General features: G+C 40.5%; 1 long non-coding RNA gene across 1 annotated transcript in view; it reads right to left on the bottom strand.

Annotated features, from left to right (window-relative positions):
- Positions 1-20,948, bottom strand: part of LOC110302990 — an 89,179-nt gene that overhangs the window by 60,420 nt on the left and 7,811 nt on the right. The window contains exon 2 of the long non-coding RNA XR_002378887.2: positions 17,593-17,702. This is a non-coding gene — a long non-coding RNA (uncharacterized LOC110302990). The remainder of the gene's footprint in view (positions 1-17,592; positions 17,703-20,948) is intronic.

Raw genomic sequence — 20,948 nt, 5'->3', positions numbered from 1 at the left:
AGAGACGGAAGCTGCTATGCTTGCCTGGGTCACACTTGCTCTTCCTGGAATTCCTCACCCTGCTCTCCTCTGGGCTGTATGGCAGCAGGGAAATAAGAGGGCACCACAGTGGATTGTCTCCTCCATGTTTTTCACAGAATTTTAATAAATGTGAAGTTCATGAATTGTGGCCCCAGGAACATTATTTAGTACCCACCTCCCTAGGACAGAATCAAGCTAGACAGTTACCATTTTATGGTGGCTTGTTGTTACGCTGTGAGTTAACCCAAAGTTTTCAGGACAAGGGACTTCAGAGTTACTAAGGTCCCTTTTACTGTGCCATGCCATTAAATGTGATTTGAGAGGTATCAGGCTCTAAGCTGCCTTAAGGGGGAAATATAAGGCCCCGAGCAGCCTTCAAACATGGGTGGACCATATTAACAATGTATAGATTAAGCAGTGAGGTTTTGAGGTATTGTTAGACAGTTATTTCTGCAGAGATATGCATGGGAGCCTGGAGTCCTAGAGACATCTCTGTGGAGTCAGAAGCTTCATTAGTGTGGTCCCCTGTCCAAAGGAGTCTCGGTTGCTGAATTCTTAACCTGCAACTTGCAATGAGTTCACTGTTCCTCTGTTGAAATTCTCTCCTTTTAGGATTTATGGTTGTCCTAAGAGGCTTGACATGAGGGTGGCACTTTCAGAGTGTCCAAGGATTCCAGTCTGTGATCTAGATAGCCTAGTTGGGAATAGGATACATGACAAAAGAAGTATAGCTATCCTATGTTACAGGACAGTCCCTCTGGTTCAGGTGTGCGGTCTGTACAAACACTGCCAAAATATCTTGTCACACTGACCAAATGTGACAGCTATATGCTGGGAACAAGTTGAGGAATAAAACTGCTTATTTCATGGCAATAAACAACCAAAGTACAGTTGAACATAATATCAATGACCTTTTCCTGAGATGTTGCAAGCATATAAATAGATTATGCATCGAGTGATGAAGTTGGAGTACCCATAATCTCATCACGCAGGGCCTCAACTCTGAACACTGCTACATTGATAACCAAGCTTTAGGCGCACGAAAGTGAGGACACTGAACATACAAGTTGTCACATTCCATCTCTGGCCTTCAGGCACTGGTCCATGTCACAATGCAAAGCACCGTTAAAGCAGCTTTGCTAAACAGCCCATCGTCTTAACAGTTGAAGAAATATTTTAAATCTCTGTCTGTAGGCTACTCTGAGACTCAGGACAAACTCTTTCCTATGATTTTTCTAATATAAGTTGTAGAATTTTATGATATAGTGGCCTGGAGGAAGTATTAAATTCCAAAAGTGAAGACTGGAGGATGGCAATGAAGAATCAGAACAAAGGAATAGCAAAGGCAGGCAGTGAGGCATTCAGTCATGCAGTGCTAATTGGGTCCATTATCTGAGGGTATCCATTGCTGTGACAAACACATGACCAAAAGCAACTTGGGCTTTATTTCAGCTTACAATTTCACATCATAACCCATCACTGAGGGAAGCTGGGCAGGAACTCAAACAGGGCAGTCTTGAAGGTAGGACCTGCTTGCTTTCAGTGGCTTTCTCAATCTGCTTTCTTACAGCAACCAGAACTATCTGGCCAGAGGCAGCCATAATGATCTGGGTCTTACCACATCAATCATTAATAAAAAGGATGCATTATAGGTTTGTCCACAGGCCAATCTTGTGGGAGCATTTTCTCAAGATTCTCTCTTCCCCCAAATAGTTCTAGCTGGTGACAAATAGACCGAAAGCTAGCCAGATCATCCAGGGCACTTGATGGGTAACACTTTTTATGCAAAGGGCTGCCAGAATCTTGTTTTCCAAGATATCACTGGCCAAGGTGAATACAGCTTCTTTTCTTCCAATATCGACTACTAATGTTAAATCTCTGATCACACATTATATATCACAGAAGAAAATATATGTGTTATGCATGTATATAAATACATATCACAGATTATGTATACATATGAATCATCTACATTTACACACACATATAGAGTATAGAATGCCTTCAAGGGATTAAAAAGCCAAGGAGTTGGAAGCTCAAGCTGAGAAGCTCATGGGACATAATATACCCAGCATAAAAATAATCATAACAATGGGCTGGAAAAGCAGGCCAGGCCACCTAGAGGTCTAGAGGTCACATGTTTAAGAGCATCACTGCATATCAAAATTTAGTCACCATTCCTTTAATTAGAGCGTAGTGGACTTTATCTTTTCTTACTGGTTTGGCTTTGAAGTCCATCTTGTCAAATGTCAGAACAGTAACACCAGCAGGTTTCTAGTTATTTTTGCTTGGAAGGCCTTTTTTTTTTTTTTTTTTTTTTTTTAACTTTTCACACTGAGGTAGTATCTGTCCTTTTTGGTGAGGTCCCTTCTTTGAAGACAACAAATAGATGGTTCTTGCATTTCTATTTAATTTGTTATTCTGTATCTTTTGATGGATGGCCTTTGCTATTTTCAATAGACTTCCTTTGTTCTGCATATTTTATGTTTTAATCATAATACAAAAAATTGTTTTTCAGGTCTTGTCTGACTGGTGTCCTAAGTGTCTCTTGTATCTGGATTGGCATTTCATTTCATAACTCTGGGGATTCTTTAGAAAGAAGGGAAAAAACTGTTTTCAGAATAAAAATTTTCCTATTCCCCCAGCCTTTAACCTTCTATTTTATTGCATACAATTTGTAGATTTTTGTCTTGTTCTACATGTCTTAAAATCCCCACTGGTACCTTCTTATTATTTTGTCTTTGTTGGATTGTTCTAATTCTTTCATCTGCCCTTTCTTTGATCCATTCAATTGTAGATACTTTTCAGAGAGATGAATAAAAATTGATTTACTGTGTTTTATTTCTGTCACTTTATATTTCTTTCATCAGTCTTTTTCTTTGCTGAAGTCCTCTTTCGAATCACATCAAATCAGTTTTCCTTATTTCCTTCAGCTAATTGATTGTGGTTTTGATACTTGTAATCATTATTTTAAATTCTTTAGAACCTCATCTAAAACTCTATCTCTAGATGCCATTATTGTCCAGCTAATAGTGTTTGAATAAGTTTGTTGTCTTGTTTTTTCATGGTTTTCCTTTTTTGTGTTACAACATTGATATTTATGCCTCTGGTGTCATTTTACTGCTTGGTTTATTGTTTGGCCAGTGTTATGGTTTGTCTATGCTCAGACCAGAGAATGACACTATTAGAAGAGGTAGCCTTATTGGAATAAGTGTGTCACTGTGGGTGTTGGCTTTAAGAACCTCATCCTAGCTCTCCGGAAGCCAATATTCTGCTAGCAGCCTTCATGCCCCCACCTTGATTATGATGGATTGAACCTGTGAACCAGCAAGCCAGCCCCAATTAAACATTGGTCATGGTGTCTGTTCACATCAATAAAATCCTGAGACAGCCAGCTATATTCTTTTACTTAAAGTCTTTGTTATATTCAAATGGGACCTGAATGTCTAGAGTTGAGCATGCACTTCAGAAAATAGTTCCTCAGCCAAGGCACCTAAGCCTTATTTTTCCTTGAATTGGATGCTGACTTCGAATACTACCTCAGCTTCTAGAAATTACCACTATGCAAACATTGTACTAGCCCGTTTCCAGTTATTGCCCACCTTTGATTTCAGTACCACATCTAAAGTTTAGTGAATGAGACTAGAAGTGGGAGGGAGGAGGGCTGGTGGGAATAAGAAGTGTTCAATAGCTTTTATTCAGAAAAAATCATAATAGATAAAGCAGCCAAGAGGACAAACTGAGATACTTCCAGAGTGCTCTGATTTTAGATTGTGAAAACTATAGAAAGTTATAATTAAAAATGAGAAAGATAGGGAGAAAGGATGAGAGAGCCAGAGGAATTTTTTTAAAAAATACACTCCTGCTTTTACCAGGGACTGAGGCCTGCACTTTGGCCCTCCCAGCTTAGATCCCAGATTGGCTCCCCACAGCCCCACTCCCTGCTTGCCCTGGAGCTGCTGTGCATCACTGGCTTCTCTTTTGTTCCCCCCAGCTTAGCTTCGCCAAGCTGCCATCACTGGCCTGGCCTCTCTCTCTACCCACTTTTGTTCCGCAGATGAAAAACACTCAGACAGCTTTATTACTTTAGAACTTGCCAGCTAGCACAGTTGCTGGGCACAGAATCTCCTGCCCCAGACTTATCAGCTAGCCTGTATCAGCTAACCAACCTCCTTGGCTGACCACCGTTAGCAGAGGCCTCTGGTTCTAGCTTCTCCGAGATTCTTCTTCCCAAGCCTGGCTGAAAAAGCCCCTTCCCTTTTCCTGCATTTTCTTTTCCTCCTGGGACCGGAAGGGAAGTTCCACTTGTTCCTTCCGCCCAACAATTGGCCCCCAGCCTCCTTCATTGACCAAATCAAGAATCAATTAGGGAACCAGACCTTAGTATTCGCACCTCCTCCTCCTACAGGAAAACATATAGGACTAAGGGGTGGGAGATGAGAACGTCTGAGCATACTGAATGGAGAAACATAACAGTCATCAAACCTAACTGGGCACTGTACAAGCAGCGCCAAAACCATCAAAAGACATATATGTAAGAGGGGGCATTAAGTAATGGAAAATGAGAAACTTAAAAAAAAAATACAGAGTTTAAGGGTGAAAATCTCTGTTCTCTCCAGCTCTAACTAGCTCCATGTGGTGCTCTTCCACCAGTCTCTGTTTTAATCATGCAGCAATTTTCTTGTCTCACATCTCTATGAGGCCTGTAGTTATCTATGAGGCCTGTAGTTATTACCCCTGTATGACATAGAAAGCAGACTCAGGTTGAAGAAAGAAGAATGACTGGCCAAACATGGTGTCAACCTCAGACATCTATGGAGTCTGCATAATTAACTCTCACTTTTACGATGCATATTCTAAATTTATTAGAGAACATTTGAATTTATAGAAAATACCTATATTTTAAGATTTAGCTTCTCTTCTCAAACTGATTCTATGCAAGTATGCATATTTCCTCCTTCCCCATCCCTCTCTCCAGCATAAAGATTATCACTGTTCTATACCTGACGGTTTTCACAGAAGTGCTGGTTTTACACTTCAAGATCATTTCTTCCTGGAAAATTTCCAATAAATATGCAGCTAAGGTCTAAATGTACGGTGTATAGCCTTAAAAAGCACTCCTTAAATATGCTTCTAAAAATGGAGAAGAAGATAAGTCAACATAGCTCAGGCAGAGCTGAGTTTATTAAAATTGCATAGATTTTCTTCTTGAGCCAACTTAGAGAACCGTCAGCGTTTAGGGGACTTTTTGAGTTGGAAGAATTAGCTCAGGGAAGTGTGCTTGCCTTAGGAGGGCAAGGCTGTGAGATCAACTCTCTGGTGCCTCTAGGTAATGAAGTCATTGAAAGTAGATTATCAAATCCACACTTTGTACTCTGTTTCTGACACTCGGTTTTATAATATTAACATTTTGGAAATGTGATGGCACCTTTTAGTGAATCTTCTGCCTACAGTTGACTCACGTGTGAGGCTGCCTCAGTTCCTTTAAGAGATTCTTGTCTCCGGCACAGATCTCTGCCTTATTGTCCAGATGGATCTTAAACGTCTTCAGCGAAGGACTGAAATGCTCTGAACTTTTACAGTACCCACGTCATCTCTCGGATTCTGTACATCTTGACTTCATCAAACAGAATTCCGAATAATAAGCTGCCCTGCCATTTGGGCAAAGGTAAAAGATATGAGTAGGCCTAGCATGAACACAGGGAGACATCTGGCATCTCTAGTAGGTAAAACAGCAGCCAGCCACAGTGTGCTAAGGGGCTCAATCCACCCTCCTCTCACCATCTGAAAAGTGAATTGGGAGGTTTGCTAACATGTTAAGGTCCATTAGAGTACAGAGAGGATATCTAAGTCTTCTTGATGAGTGTCCTGCTTCCTTCCGCTGGAGACAGCCTGGCAGTATGCTGCCTTTCCTGTCCATGACTACATTGTTGGTACTCTTGTCATTCCACACATTCAAACTGAACGGCCCAACTTAACATTACAAACTCTATTTTGATTTCAGACTCCATTTTACAATTAACTTGCCATCTGAATGAACTCAGCTACTGGAAAAACCCCAACTTGTTCCAGGAGCAGTGTTACCCTGGTAACAATCACAATTCCCCTGGGCAAGTAGCCACTCCACTCCCAGAAACAACCAATTCGTTCTTAAGGAGAAAGTACCTAATGTCTAAAGTAGATTGATTAGGCTATCAACCATTATTGATACCAAGCTGAAATCATTACTAGTCAATAGAAGTGCACCAAGCAAATGCCAACCAATCATGTAACTGCCAAGCAAGTCCTTCACCCTGCTACCATGATAAAAGGCACTGCTGTTACCAGCTCAGCACCTTCCATGCCTTCCACCGTGTTGGAGAGGCGAGAGGGTCTGAGCTCCAGCTGAATAAAGACTCCCTACTTTTGCTTATGAGTTGGACTTTTGATGGTCTCTAGTGGTCTGTGGGGACCATGTGGTCGGGGCATAACACAAATGATTTACTTAACTGAAGCAAAAGCTCTGAGTCTTTGTCTCATTTTGCTGTGCACACACATGCACATACAATAGGTAAAATACATAGAAATGCTTTTGCTTCAGCAGACTAGGGCTGATATTTTTTATTTGGGAAGTGCAATGCATTTATGATTATCTCACTTCTTACATTTATAGAAACATTCATTAGTGACAGAGTCCCACTGGGCCTAAGAAAAACACTGAAATCTCAAATGACAAAGCACATACAATACACATGGTTAATTTATTATGAGAAGAAAGATCTACATTTTACTTTAGAAAGATTTCCAAGTGTTTCTTTTATATTAATTTTCCAAGAGATTCTGTTAGTTGGAATTGTCGTAACTAGGGAGAAATAAAGATGCTAATTTTGTTTTCTCTGAGTTTGTAGTTCAGTTTGGAGGACAACTTTTAGAGCAGTGGTTCTCAACATTTCTAACACTGAAATCCTCTGATACAGTTTCTCATATTGTGGTGACCCCCAACTATAAAATTATTTCTGTTGCTACTTTGTAAGTACAATCTTTCTACTGTTATAAATTGCAATGTAAATACTTGTTATACAGGATATCTGATATATGTCCCCTGTAAAAGGGCCTTTGGATCCACAAAGGGATCGAGACCCATATGTTGAGAACCTCTATGTTAGAGGAATACACATGAAAATGAATAGTTTATAGTTAGGCGTAGCTACTTTGAGATACAGCTTTCCTATAGAGCCCAGGTTGACCAGAATAGCCTATGCAACCCAGACTGGCCTCTGACTAGCAATATTGTTTCTCAGCAACCTACCTGTACCACCCATATTACAGAGTGTTTGTGTTAGTGGACTTGGTGGTGTTTTGAGATAAGCCCACCAGAGACCTCTACATGGACATTCTTGGAGCTGAAAAGAAAGTCTTTTTCCAAGAAGGCAGCTGCATAGTGAACTTCTCCACACCATGAAGCCCCGAACCTTGTAGCCCTTTGTCTTTTATGCACAGAAATCACATCCTGGTTGTTACACCTTAGTTAGCAAGAATCAGAACTACAGAAGCCAAAAAGCAGGTTTGTGCATTTAGAAACTTTCCTGGAACTGTGGACTGGTATCTGATGGATTAGACCTTTGTTCCCATTTTGGCAGGTGTTGGAGAACACATGCTAAGTTTTAAAGTCAGAATGGTGCCTCTAATATGGCGTGAGCTGCGTTTAGGCCTCGCGGACTGTTACAGTGGAGATGCGCTCTGAGTTGATTACAGGAGGATGGGGAAAAGAATTAAGTGCAAGGCAGGTGCTGTGGACTGAAAGTCTTTGTCCACCCTCTGAAAAGAATTTGCATGTTAAAGCATAATCCCGTGTTTGCATGGTATTCGGGTGGGGCCTTTGGAGTTGACTAGGACATGAAAATAGAGCCCTTCTTAGCTGGTTTAGGACTTGTTGGATTTTAAGGGTGGAGATGTGTATGCCCTCCCCACCCCATCTCTTCATCCTCTGTGTGAAGATATAGCCATTTTTACATATATAAGGAGAAACACTGGGTTTTCCAGAGGTTTGATCTCGGGATTCTCAGCTTTCAAAACTGTAGGTAATAAGTGTCTGATATTTTGTTAAGGCTTTCCCAGCCTGTGGTTCTTTAATAGGACAGCATAAGCTGACTTAGAAGTATTCTTAGTTCCTACTATTATGCAACAAATCCCCATACACTTGGCAACTTAAAAACAATACCGTTAGTAGTCTGCAAATCTGTAATCCTAAAATCCAGATAGCTTTGGACTGCTACTTGAATTAGTCTCCCTCTAGGGTCTTACAGGGCTGAAAGTACAGAATTCTCTCAAAACAATAACTTGTTCCAGAAGTTAGCAATGCTTGTACAGCTTCAAAAGTATGAGATGTAAAACAAATGCATGTATTATTTTTAATGTAACATATAGTTTAACATCTGAGCAGGACCTTTCACCTCTTTGCTGGGTCAAGAAACAGAGAAGGAGGCTGAGTCCTACAATCTTCCCAATAGATCCCACCCCACAGATCCCACCCCATAAAGGCTTCATGGACCTCACCTCTCTGCTATACTTACTAAAAACTACACCATTTTCACAGTACCACACAGGGCTTTAACACATGAACCTTTAAGGGACATTTAACTACCCAAAATATAGTTCTCTTTACCCCTGTTTCCAGTGGGTATATCAAGTGTGGCCAAGAATACACAGTCTCAATGATTTGCTAAAGGTCAAAGGTGCACAGAGGTGCAGGAGAGACTAGGCACATGCTCCCTGGTGCCTTTTGCAAGACAGTCACACACACAAAAAACATACTTCATTCTCATAGCAGTGTATGACAACACATGCAAGCTGTTACCAAACTGGGATACTCATCCAAGCTAGGGTGCCCAAGGTGACTGAAGTTCACTCGCATGGGAGTGCAGTGCCCATTGAGGCTTTAATCTGCTCACTCTCCAACGGCCCCTACAGATAAAAATTTATATAGAGTAGGGCCTCAAGCATCAAAGCACTTTGAGGATGTTAAATGCTCAGAGATGGTCAGAGCCGAACCTCCAGATAATTGTAGATTTGAGCAACTTAAGCATGTTGAGTTAACCCTTCACTGTGCAGTCCACAACCACACGGCATATTTACTGTTCACTGTCTCTGACCTTTGAAGGTGGTTCTATGAAACCCTAAGACTCTGCTTGTGTCTCTAGTGAGTCCACAGTCAATAGTCATTTGTAATTTATGATTTAATTTATCATGGGTAAGCATTTAGAGATTGGAAGGAGGTTATAAAACATAGCATTTTAATAGAGTTCAGGTTTCTAAAGTTAAATCCCAATTAGCATAAAATTTCAAGCATTGCTTTGAGCAGTTTTTAAAATTCATAATTATTTGACTTGGCATGGAAATTCTATCTAAATATGTCAGAAATTTGAAGAATAATTTTGGCATCATAATGAATCTCACTTTATTGCAAAGCTTGCCTTTCTCAAATCATACTAATAATTCTACTCCAATGCTTTCTGAAACATTTATGAGTTCCTTTAACCTATATTTCTGTAGCATCCTAATCTTTTGAACTTCCTGATGTGGAAATATCTTTTTATCTAATGTCATAATTTCTTACAATATGTTCTAGCAAAATGAGAAACCTTTGATAAATGATATGTCTCTAATTCAGAACAATTTTGCTTTTAGGGGGTGATAGGGAATATTTAGTGATTATATTACCTAATGCTTAACTTGTGCCATCTGCTCTGGCCACTAATTACAAGTGACAGGGGAATAGCTCACAAACATACAGCAGATCAAAATGATTTAAATCCCTGTAAGCTTTAATTTAAAATATGCTCCTAGAAAGGCATTATTATTCATGATTCAGACACAAATTATGAAGTAAACTGGTCATACACAGCAGAATAATTTGTTTCTTGAGTTAAAGATGTCCTGAAGCCACTATGGTGCTGGGCTATGGCTCCCCTGAGAAGCCAGCAGTGTCATCAGGATTACACTCCTCAGAAAGGGAATCACTTAAGGAATTGGGACTCTGGCAACAGTGGAAATGGTTTGTATATGCTCAACCTGGGGAGTGGCACGGTTAGAAGGTGTGGCCTAATGTTGGAGTAGGTGTGCCACTGTGGGTGTGGGCTTTAAAACCCTCATCCTGGCTGCCTGGAAGCCAGTATTCTGCTAGCAACCTTCAGATGAAGATGCAGACCTCTCAGCTCCTCCTGCATAATGCCTGCCTGGATGCCGCCATGTTCCCACCTTAACCATAATGGACTGAACCTCTGAACCTGTGAGCCAGCTTCAATTAAATGTTGTCTTTATAAGACTTGCCTTGTCTGTTCACAGCAGTAAAACCCTGACTAAGACAGAAGTTGGTGCCAGGGACTGGGCTATTGCTGTGATAGGCCTGACCATGCTTTTGTTTAGAAGAATGTAGATTTTGGGACTTTGGATTTGGAAAGCAGTGGAATGCTTTAAATGGAGCTTAATGGGCTATCCTAGTAGAAATATGGAAGACTGTTGCTGAGAGCAATTTGAATTGTACAGATCTGGCCCAAGAGGTTTCAGAAGAGAAGACCTCAGTATGTGGCCTAGAGACTGTTTTTGTGGTATTTTGGTGAAGAATGTGGCTGTTTTTGACCTTGTCTGAAGAGTCTACCTGAGACTAAGGTAAAGAGACTCAGATTAATTCCATTGACAAAGGAAGTCTCAGAAATACCTATCATAGACGTTTTCCTCTGGTTAAGTCTCATGAAGAGCATTTTAAACAAGCATAGCAAGCTGGAAAAGGAAATTTATAAAATATATGGTTTCAGTATTAAAGGGGTACCAGGAAGTGAAATGGAGCTGAATCCTATGTTCGATGAGATGACAAATGAAGGGAGTGGAACTTTAGGCCAAGATCCTACCCAGCTAAGTTTAGATCCAGGTATGGTGGTACACACCTTTAATCCCAAGAGACAGGCATGCAGATCCCTGAGTTCAAGATCAATCTACAGAGCAAGATCCAGGACAGCCAAATTTAGGCAGTAAAGGAGTTGAAAAATAGGAAGCCAGTGACAACGTACTAGAACAAGGGAGACATGTTCCAGCTTCTGCAAGCAGCAGAACTCAGCAGCTTCAGCCATGTGTCTCTGGCTTTAAGGTCAAGAGGAGAAGGAGACTATTGGAACAATTGATGCTGGTTAGCTGAAGATAAGAAATTAATGGTGATCAAGAAGAGACCAGTATCATTGAGGTGAAATCTTGGAAGTGTTTTCTGAGAGCACAAAGAAGCTGTGTTCCAGAGATGGCCAAGGATGTCCCTTGTGCTGCAGCTGCACTTGGTAATATATAAGAGTCACCCAGGTGGTACTGATTTTGAAGGCATGAAGGGGTCATGAAGAACAGCTGAGGCTTGGCGTTATGAGAGGCCATGGAAGGCCACTGGTGAAGGTGCAGCCTCGGTTGCAGTTAATGGCCCAGGACTGAAGGGGTCATGCAAAGGATTTGAGGCTTGGCACTGTGAAGAGAGCCTATGAGAGGCTATTGGTGAAGCCTAGTTGCAGTGGAAGACTCCAGAGTGTTGGAGATGCCAGTACCATGGGATGATCACCAATAACAACAGTGGCAATGAAATGGATCAACCTGAGCTTAGAGTGCTACAGAGGGCAGAGCTTTTAGACAAGCCCAGAAAATCATGTGTGGATTGCAGACATCAAAACAAGAAGCTGTAACATTGAAGTTGCCTTGGAGACCTGGAGACCCGAAGTTGTTCAAGATGACAGAGCTATAGGCTATCTGCTGAGGAAAGTTGCTAACAGGGAGTGGAACCAGCCCAGGAGAAAGTTTGTTGCAGTCAACAAAGATGAAAAAGGAGCTAGAGATCTGAAGACTGCTTTGACATCAGACATGGAGATGCAGAGTTTGGAGTTTGCCCAGCTGGTTTCCTGTCTTGCTTTGGGGATTACAATTAAGTGATTGGATGAATGTCAGAAAAGACTTTAAACTCTGGATTTTTTAACAATATATTTTTATTTATTATATTTATTATATATGTATATATTTTATTAAATATTTTAACTGCTATAGACTATGGGGACTTTTGAACTTGGACTAAATGTATTTTGCATTATGCTATGTTTAGGTATGGTCCCCATAGGCTCATATATTTGAACAAGTGTATGTGGTCCAGGGAGTTGAATGTGATGGTGTGTATATGTTTGGCCCAGGGAGTGGCACTATTAGAAGGAGTAGGTGTAAGTGTGTGTGTGTGGAGTGGGGCTTAAGACCCTCATCTGGGCTGCCTGGAAGCCAGTATTCTGCTATCAACCTTGAGATGAAAATACAGAACTCTCAGCTCCTCCTGTGCCATGCTTGTCTGGATGTTGCCATGTTCCCACCTTGATGATACTAGACTGAACCTCTGAACCTGTAAGCCAGCCTCAATTATATGTTGTCCTTATAAGAGTTGCCTTGGTCATGGTGTCCGCTCACAGCGGTGAAACTCTAACTAAGACAGGTGTTAACTGTATTTCCCTTTTGCAAGTTCATGTTCTGAGAGATAATGTATTATCAGAATAGTCATGAATGGACCATACTGTAGACAATGGACTTGAAATATAACAAAAGCCACAGTCTCAGTTACATTAATGCCATTCCTGCTTCAGCAGAGAAGCATCCTCTAATTTTGGATAAATCATTGGCATGCCTGGGAAGTCATACACTAGCACAGCAGAGTCTGTGCCAACTCTACTCTTTGCTTGTTCCCCTAAATCCTTGAATTCTTACTAAAGTTTAGGTCTCAGAGGTCCATGCCTCCAGAATAGTTTCTACAGTGCATGTGGTGATGGTAGGGGTCGAGGGCAGGGGCAGGAATAAAATGTATTGTTTAAGTGGTATGCCAGGACAACAGCATGTTTTATAGGCAAAGCAGATCGTGCACTTGTAATCAGCTTGGGTGGGTGAGTCTGCACTAAGAACTCTACACAGTTCTTGTATTGAGAAGGACCTTCCCTGGGAAAATGATGGTTCTTCCATCCCTGAGAACCTACAGCATTTCCACTAGAGAAAGGTTATACTGGGAGGCAGCCATGTGTCTGTAACAGAGAAGACCTTTCTGATACCATGGCCAAACATCCCTGTTGCCTAGAACTGAGAACTATGGGGCAAAATAATTTTCAAAATGAATTCCTGTCTTGGTATTTTGTCATAGCAACAGAAAACAAATGAAGCTACAGATGGGAAACAAAATAAAGGTTGATCAGGGAAAAAAGCTCACATGTGCTACATACAGTGTTTGGACCCCCAGCAATGTTTGGACCCAGATTGATCACCTAAGGACCTACAAGTCTAGAATACATGGATGGGAGGAAAATATGTGTTCAGCAGAAGGGCAGATGCCAAAAGAAATAGACACTCACAGAGTGTTGAGTCTGAACAGATGCTTTTCCTAAATGTAGCAACCATTTAAGTCATTATTTTGCTGTGTGGAGAAGGAAGGGATTAGAGGAAAATTGTGTGGGTATTTTAAACTAGCAACATGGCTGCTCTGGCAAGGGATCATAGCCAGAGACCTAGGTCTGAGTGATCCAGCTAGAGTAAAGACATGCCACACACCTTTAATCCCTCTATCTGAAATACAGACAAGCCCTTGGTACATATCTTTAAGGTAAAATTAGCTTGTAGAAGGAAGCAGCCATGTTTGAAAGTGATGTCTCATTGAAAGGCAGACAAAGTAACAAATCAGGGAAAACTCTGACAGAATGAGTCTGAGATAGGATTCACCCAATTCTCATGAGAACAGCACAGGCAGGAGAAGCTATGTAAGCACTACTCAGGGAGAGAGTGGGTCTGCACTGTTCAGCCAGTTGAGTTCAGTACAGTTGAGATGAGGCAGTCGGTAGGGAGTCAGTGCAGTGGAACTGAGCACCTTTGTGAGTTCATGCATTGCAGTGCAGGTCAGCAGAGGCAGCTGAAGCCAGAGCATAAGAAGGAGCCAGAAGATTAGAACCAATCGCCAGAGCTTGTTTAAGGCCAAGCAGAGCAATTTAGTGAGAAGCTGAGAGAATCCAGATTGAAGCAGCCATCTTGGAAAGGACTTTGAGCCAGAACAGTTGAGTTGAGCCAGCCAGCCAGAGTTCAGAAGGAATTAGGTAAGGTGAGCTTATTCAAAAGGAAGCCTCCAACACGACAATTACATCTGGCAAATAAAAGTTACTTTTACAGAAACTGAGCACATTCCACCTATTTCTCCTGTTGGAGAGGGTAGTGGGAATCCCTTTCTTTCATGGTAATAAAAGGAAATGAGGGTGCATGACTTTCCTCTCTTACAACTTATTCATTCCTTCTTTCATTCATCCAGTGTTTACCAAGCTGCTGCTTCCCTTCCCGTCAAGTGCAGCTCAGCCAGCAGAGCAATAGAGAAAGGATGTTAGTTACGCTTGCATTTCTGTGAGCAAAGCACAACAGAAACAAGTTAAGGAAGAGTTTCTTTTAGTTCACAGGTTCAGAAATTCCAATCCATGGTGATGTAAAGGTCCGAAAATAACTGAAGGAAGACCCCAGACCAGACAGTATGCAAAGAACATTTATTCTGCAGAAACAACCAGCATGTGGTGGCCAACCAACTTTAAAATGATGACCCTAGACAAAGCCACTCAGGCCTTCTTAAAGGAAATTAGGGGAATTTTCTAGAAGGATTAGGTAATCTAAACTTTCAGGTGCTAGGTGGGTGCTAGGGAATCCTAGGGGTTGGCTTCTGATTGGCTTGTGCCAGGTGGTCAGTGGTCTGCATTCCTGTCATGTTTAACCTCACGATAAGATAGGGCTACCCAACATAGATAAGATATTGTCCTATTCTTGTGGTTATTCCCAGGCTGTTTTTTTTGGGAGGGGTGTTTTTGACCTTGTTCCTGGAGCTGGTACCTTATGCCTTAGTTTCTGGGACTTATGGTCTGTTCCTAGAGCTGGTTTCCTGGTACATATGGTCTATTCCTGGAGCTGAGGCATAATGGCCTTCTTTTTGAAATCAGGCCTTGTCCTTAAATGGAGACAAATGGGGTTTACAACAGCCTTTCATTGGCAGGGAAGGCATGATTCAACAGCCTTTGGGACACTAGGGATTGTTCATAGGGTAATGGGCCAGAAAGAAGAAAATGGGCCCAGATGGAGAGGTGAAGTCAAAACCTTCAAAAGCCTACCCTTGTTAAGGAATTACTTTCAAAAGCCAGACCTCCTAAAGCATTCACACCTCCCCAAAAGAGGACTCCAGTTCAGAGTCAAACTATCACAAAGAATAAGTGTAAGCATTGCCTCAAAACTCATGTGGCTAGTAGGAGACAGATACAGTGAAATGAAGTTCTTGTTTACCAGGAAGAGAAGGTACAGGAAAACTGAGAGAACAATGTGCAAACATGATGTGCGCTGGTGAGGTAAGACTTCTTTGGGAATGGATATTTATTCTCAGATAGGAAAGGTGTTGCAAATATTTGTGTGTGAAATGCCACAAAGGACAGGAAGGACAATAGTGTGAATGAGACAAGATAGAAAGGTAAGTGAAGTGGAAATTTCCAGTTTCTTGAACACTCAGTTGTGTCTCGTGATGTTTTTCTGGAAGCTGTCTTCTGAGATGGCATGTGATGTTTTCCTGAAAATAGCTACTTAAGAGGACACATGATGTTTAGAAAGAATATAAATGGACCACCTCCCCCCCCCCAATAGTGAGAGGACTCTCTTGTATTGTTATACTGTGTAACACTTCACTGGTCTGCACTTAGAAATGCACCAAAGAACTTCCTGTGGTAAGCTGGCTGATTCTGGCCACCTCCGCTGACTTGTACTGATTCAGCTGAGCCTTGCTGTTTCTCTGGATTGAGCGGCCACTACTGATTCATGTTTGGTGTTTGCCGTTGAACTGGACTGCTGGTATCCTGACAACAGAGTGGAATTGCTTCAAGGAACTACTTCTAAACACGTCCAGAACTCCTATTCCCTACTACCCTTTTCCCCCTATGTTTAGTCAGTGTCTAGAAGGCAGGTTGAAGTGTTTAAGAACCCTAAATAAAGGTTTTGAGAAATCAAAGCCTACAGGTTAGCAGCCCAAGAGAAAGATGAAGAGCAGACCAATTATATTTGCATGCTATGTTAAATGTTTGGGATTCACCATAGGCATAAAGCTCTTAGCTAGATATCAGGGGATGAGTGGTCCTAACAGGAAAGTCTTTTGTTCAGCACAACCTCTGTCTCTCCCAAGCCTCCATGTCCGCTCGAGTTCCATCATGTAAATAGAGCTGACATGATAAGTGGCTCTTTGGAGGAAGTCACAAAGCTAGAACCATTATTAACAGTGTCTTAGCTTTTAGTTCATCATTGTCTGACATTAGCCTGGAGAAACATTGATGGCATGCACAAAACTCTGCTTTGTGTATACTTTATTCAACAAATCATATAAAGATATGTGTGGATCACATGAAACTCAGAACATATATTAAGTGACAGAATTTATTCAAGATCATGTCTAATAAAAAACTCTCAGTTTGAAATTTACTGGGTGTAGTGACAAAGTGAAATTTTAAAACCTGTATTTATTACCCAAATCCATTCTAACCAGGAAGAAGATGAAAGGAGAGGGCCGAAGCACAAGAAAAAATAGTTTCAGTTCAAATAGTTGATGAGTAACTTTTATGCAGGATCTATATTCTTATGACTTAAAATAAATAACACCAAATATTAAAAACTTACTAAGGCTCTGTATAGATATTTCTCTAGGGAACTTATACAAATAGCCAAGAGTCCAGGGAAGAAATTTTGGGTAGCTTTTGTCATTTAAAAAATGCAGATCAGAATTTCAATAAGATGTCACTCTGTCATTCTAAGACAGCTGTAATTACAAAACCAGAGAACAGTGGCAATTAATGCTATCTGGAGAATCTGGATCCCTCCTGCAGTAACAGGCAGGATGTGAGCTGGTACAGCCACTGGGGAAAATATCTAGGTAGCCCTTCAAAGCATTCAACAGAGTTACCATTTGACCCAAACTACATCTACATTTATACTCGAGAAAGGCAAATATGTTTGCAGGGGAAAAAAACAAACAAACAGATTACTAAAGATTTAAAGCAATATTACCAGAAATAGTACAAGTTAAAAACAGTCTAGAGTTCCATCAACTGATAATGGTTTAGTAAAGTCTGGTATACTCTTAAAATGCTTATTTTCTGTTTTAAAAAAAGAATGCTCATACATGCTACAAAATAAATAAGTCTTGAAAGCATTGTGCTGAGTGAAAGAACTCAGTCACAAAATGTCATATATTTTATGATTCCTATACATTGGTTTCTTAAAAAGGCAAGTCCACAAAATCCGACTAGCAAGATGGGTATGTGGAGGACTCAGGGTGAGTACGAAAGCATATGGGAAACTCTCCTTTAAAATAAGTTTCTTGTTGAAGTGATAGAAATATTACCAGACTAATTGCAGTGATAATTCCAAAATTGTGTTCAGAAACTAAAAATGAAGATCTTTCATTTTAAATGGAATTTTCTACTATATAAATCATATCTCAATAAAGTTACCATGAAAAACAAGAAACAATCTGAACACTACTGTACTTACCTTGGTGAAGTAGTGCATGTCTTTAATCCTATCATTTGGGATTTCTGAGTTTGAGGTCAGCCTGGTATACTGAATGGGTTCCAGGATGGTCAAGACTATACCAAGAAACTCTGCCTCAAAAAAACAAAAACAAAACAAAACAAAAACAAAATTATATCTATAATTAAAAATACTTACTGAAGGAAAAGAGCTATTGCAACCAAGTATCTGACAGTAACGCCATGTCAACTCTACACCAGCTTTTCTAGAAAAGAGAGAGGAACAGTTATTCATGTGTTTGATAAAGGCGCCACTACCCTGATACCAAATCCAAATAAACAAAGCATGGCATAAAACTGTAGGTCACTACCACTTGTGTATCGAGACATGAAAGTTCTTACAATATTATCAATGTTATTCAGAGGATAACAAAATACCATGACCCACATAGGACTTATATCTTGAGTGGAGGATTAGTTCAAACCTTGAAAAATCAATGTAATTCCCCATATTAAGGCCACAAAAATAAACATGATCCTTTCAATAGCTCCATGAAGCACGTCAGAAAATGTACAATGCCTATCTGTTAGGAAAATAGAATACTAAAGAGAGAGTCCCTCAACCTGATCAAGGCTCTCTACAAAAAAACTCTTTTCACTATCATCATATCTGATGGTTTAAACAAACAAACAAACAAAACCCCACAAAAGTCCAAAAAACAAACCCTACATCTCTTCTTTCTACAGTGAAGAGAAAATCAAAGATATCAATTCACTTTTACTGTACTAGCGCTAGTTCAATTTTGATTAGTAAACAAACGGCACACAAATAGAAAGGAAGAAGTAAATTGTAATCCTCATTGTGGATGGCATAAACATGTACATTTCCAAAACCTGGGGCTGGAGAGAGTTCAGTGGTTAAGAGTGCTGGCTGTCTAGAAGACCAGGGTTTGATTCCCAATATCCCAGAGGTGGTGAAGAGACATCTTTAACTCCCATCCCAGGGTATCTGCTGCCCTCTCCTGGCCATCCTGGGAACTGCACACATGTAGTGCACAGATAATACATGTAGGCAAAAGACACACACACACACATACACACTAAAAATTAAAGCAACCTGTAAGAAATATATTAAAACCTCACTGAAATTAATAAATGAATGGTATATAGTTGTAGGCTACAAAAGCAACCTATAAAATCAAGTGAATTTTTATATACTAACATCATGTAATTGGAAATGAAAGATAAATAATATAAGTGTCCTGGAGAGATGTAGATAAGGACACTTGCTGTGCAAGAATGGGGAGGTGAGTTTGAATCTCTAACACCCATGTAAACAGACAATGTCCAGGTATGCCTGTAACCCCAGCTCTGGAGAACAGAGACAGGTGAATCCTGGGAGTTCATGGACTGTCCAGCCTTGCCAAAATGAGAGGGGGGCAGGGAGAGGGAGAGGGACAGGAAGGGGGAGAGAGAGAGGGAGAGGGAGAGAGGGGGAGGGGGAGGGAGAGGGGAAGAGAGGGAGGGGAGAGAGGAAGAGGGAGAGAGAATATTATTTACAGTAGTATCAAAAAGGTGAAGTACATATGACTGTACTGAGTTATAAGCAACCCTAGGTACAGAAAAAGCCATAAAATATTGCTAAGTGAAAATTCCATTCATATGGACCAGAGACTTAATACTATTAATGTAATTTCCAAAAACTTCTCTACAAATTCAAAACAACCCAAAATAAAATCTCCGAGTAACTTTTAAATCAACGTTGACAATCCTATCTGAATGTGACAACACATCTGCTATCTATAATTGGACTTGAAGACAGAAGGACCTGCAGTTGAAGGTCATTTTGAGTTGTAGAGTAAGTTTGAGGCCAGCCTGGGCTATGTGAGACTCAAAAGGACAAACTTACTACCTCAGTTCAAGAAGTTTTAAAGATCTACAGTAATCAGGTGTTCTGATAAGGAGAGGGTTCTGCTGTTTGTCAGCATAAGGACAAGTCTTGGCCATGGATCCACTCCATATTTTGAATATAGCCATGGCTACTAAATTGAATGGATAGTTAACTGACTCACCGATTCACCGAGGTTCAACTTACAACCGTTCTCACCTTATTAGGGTACAAGAGCAGTTTACGGTAGTACAAACCATACTTTGTGTTTACACTTTTCCTGAGCACATGAGGTGCTGTCCTCTCATTCACAGGAGACAGACGCAGTTCTCTCAATACTGCATCTCAGTAGACAGATGTAATTCTCAATGAACCCCAGTTACTGGGAACACAAGTGACACTGGAGTGTCCTATACCGCTCAGTGAAGGTGTTTGGCTGGCTAGGTGTAATTAATGTATTTTCATCTTACTATAGCTTCAACTTATGGTACATTTATTCAGATGGAACACACTGAATGTGAAGGACCCTTGGTATATACTCACCCAAACTTATAGCACAATTAAATTTGTTAATTGTATTATATGTAAACCCTACCTCCAAATAGCTTTTTAAACTGTTTTGATTTCTTTAGGGTTTTGTTTATTTTATTTATTTGTTTTGGGTTGTTTTGTTTTTGTTTGTTTGTTTGTTTGTTTTAGAGATAGGGTCTCTCTGTTCTGAAACTCACTATATAAACCAGGCTGCTCTCAAGCTCACAGAGATATGCCTGCCTCTGCCTCCTGAGTGCTAAGATTAAAGGTGTTTGCCACTATGTCTGGCTCTCATTAAGATTTTTAATCAGGTACCATGAGGAAGATTCTACTTGAGAATAATTTCTATGCACAAAACTTCTAAATGAGTTTTTAAATTAAATATATGCATTGTGTGTGTGTGTTTGTGTGTGTGTGTGTGTAAGGTTGTTTTGAGTGTGTGTATGTCCAGGGACCACTTACATGGCAGGTATTTACAAAGGCCAGAAGTGGGTGTCAGATCTCCTGGAACTAGAGTTCCAGATGGTTGTGAACTGCCCTGTGAGTACAGGGAATTAGACCTATGTCCTCTAGAAGAATGGCCAGTGCTCTTAACCACTGAGCCATCTGTTCAGCCTCTTAATTTTTGTTCCTGTTTTTGATACAGAGTTTTCCTACATAGCCTAGGCTGGTCTCCATCTTTCAGTCTTCCTGCCTTGGCCTCCTGCTGCAATGGGCTCAGAATATTGCATGATTCTTTTAAAAGATAGTACAGTTTAAGTAATATTAAATTTAAAAAAGGTATAGCATCAGTCTTTTTACTTATCAGCCCATTTCTAGAGGCCTTTTAAGAAGGGCATTAATACAGGGAAACCCTGTCTCGAAAGAAGAAGAAGAAGAAGAAGAAGAAGAAGAAGAAGAAGAAGAAGAAGAAGAAGAAGAAGAAGAAGAAGAAGAAGAAGAAGAAGAGGAGGAGGAGG

This window comes from Mus caroli, chromosome 10 (genome assembly GCF_900094665.2).
Source record: "Mus caroli chromosome 10, CAROLI_EIJ_v1.1, whole genome shotgun sequence".
Lineage (NCBI taxonomy): Eukaryota > Metazoa > Chordata > Mammalia > Rodentia > Muridae > Mus > Mus caroli.
Note: the sequence above shows the minus strand (reverse complement) of the source record. Positions and strands in the feature narration are given on the sequence as shown.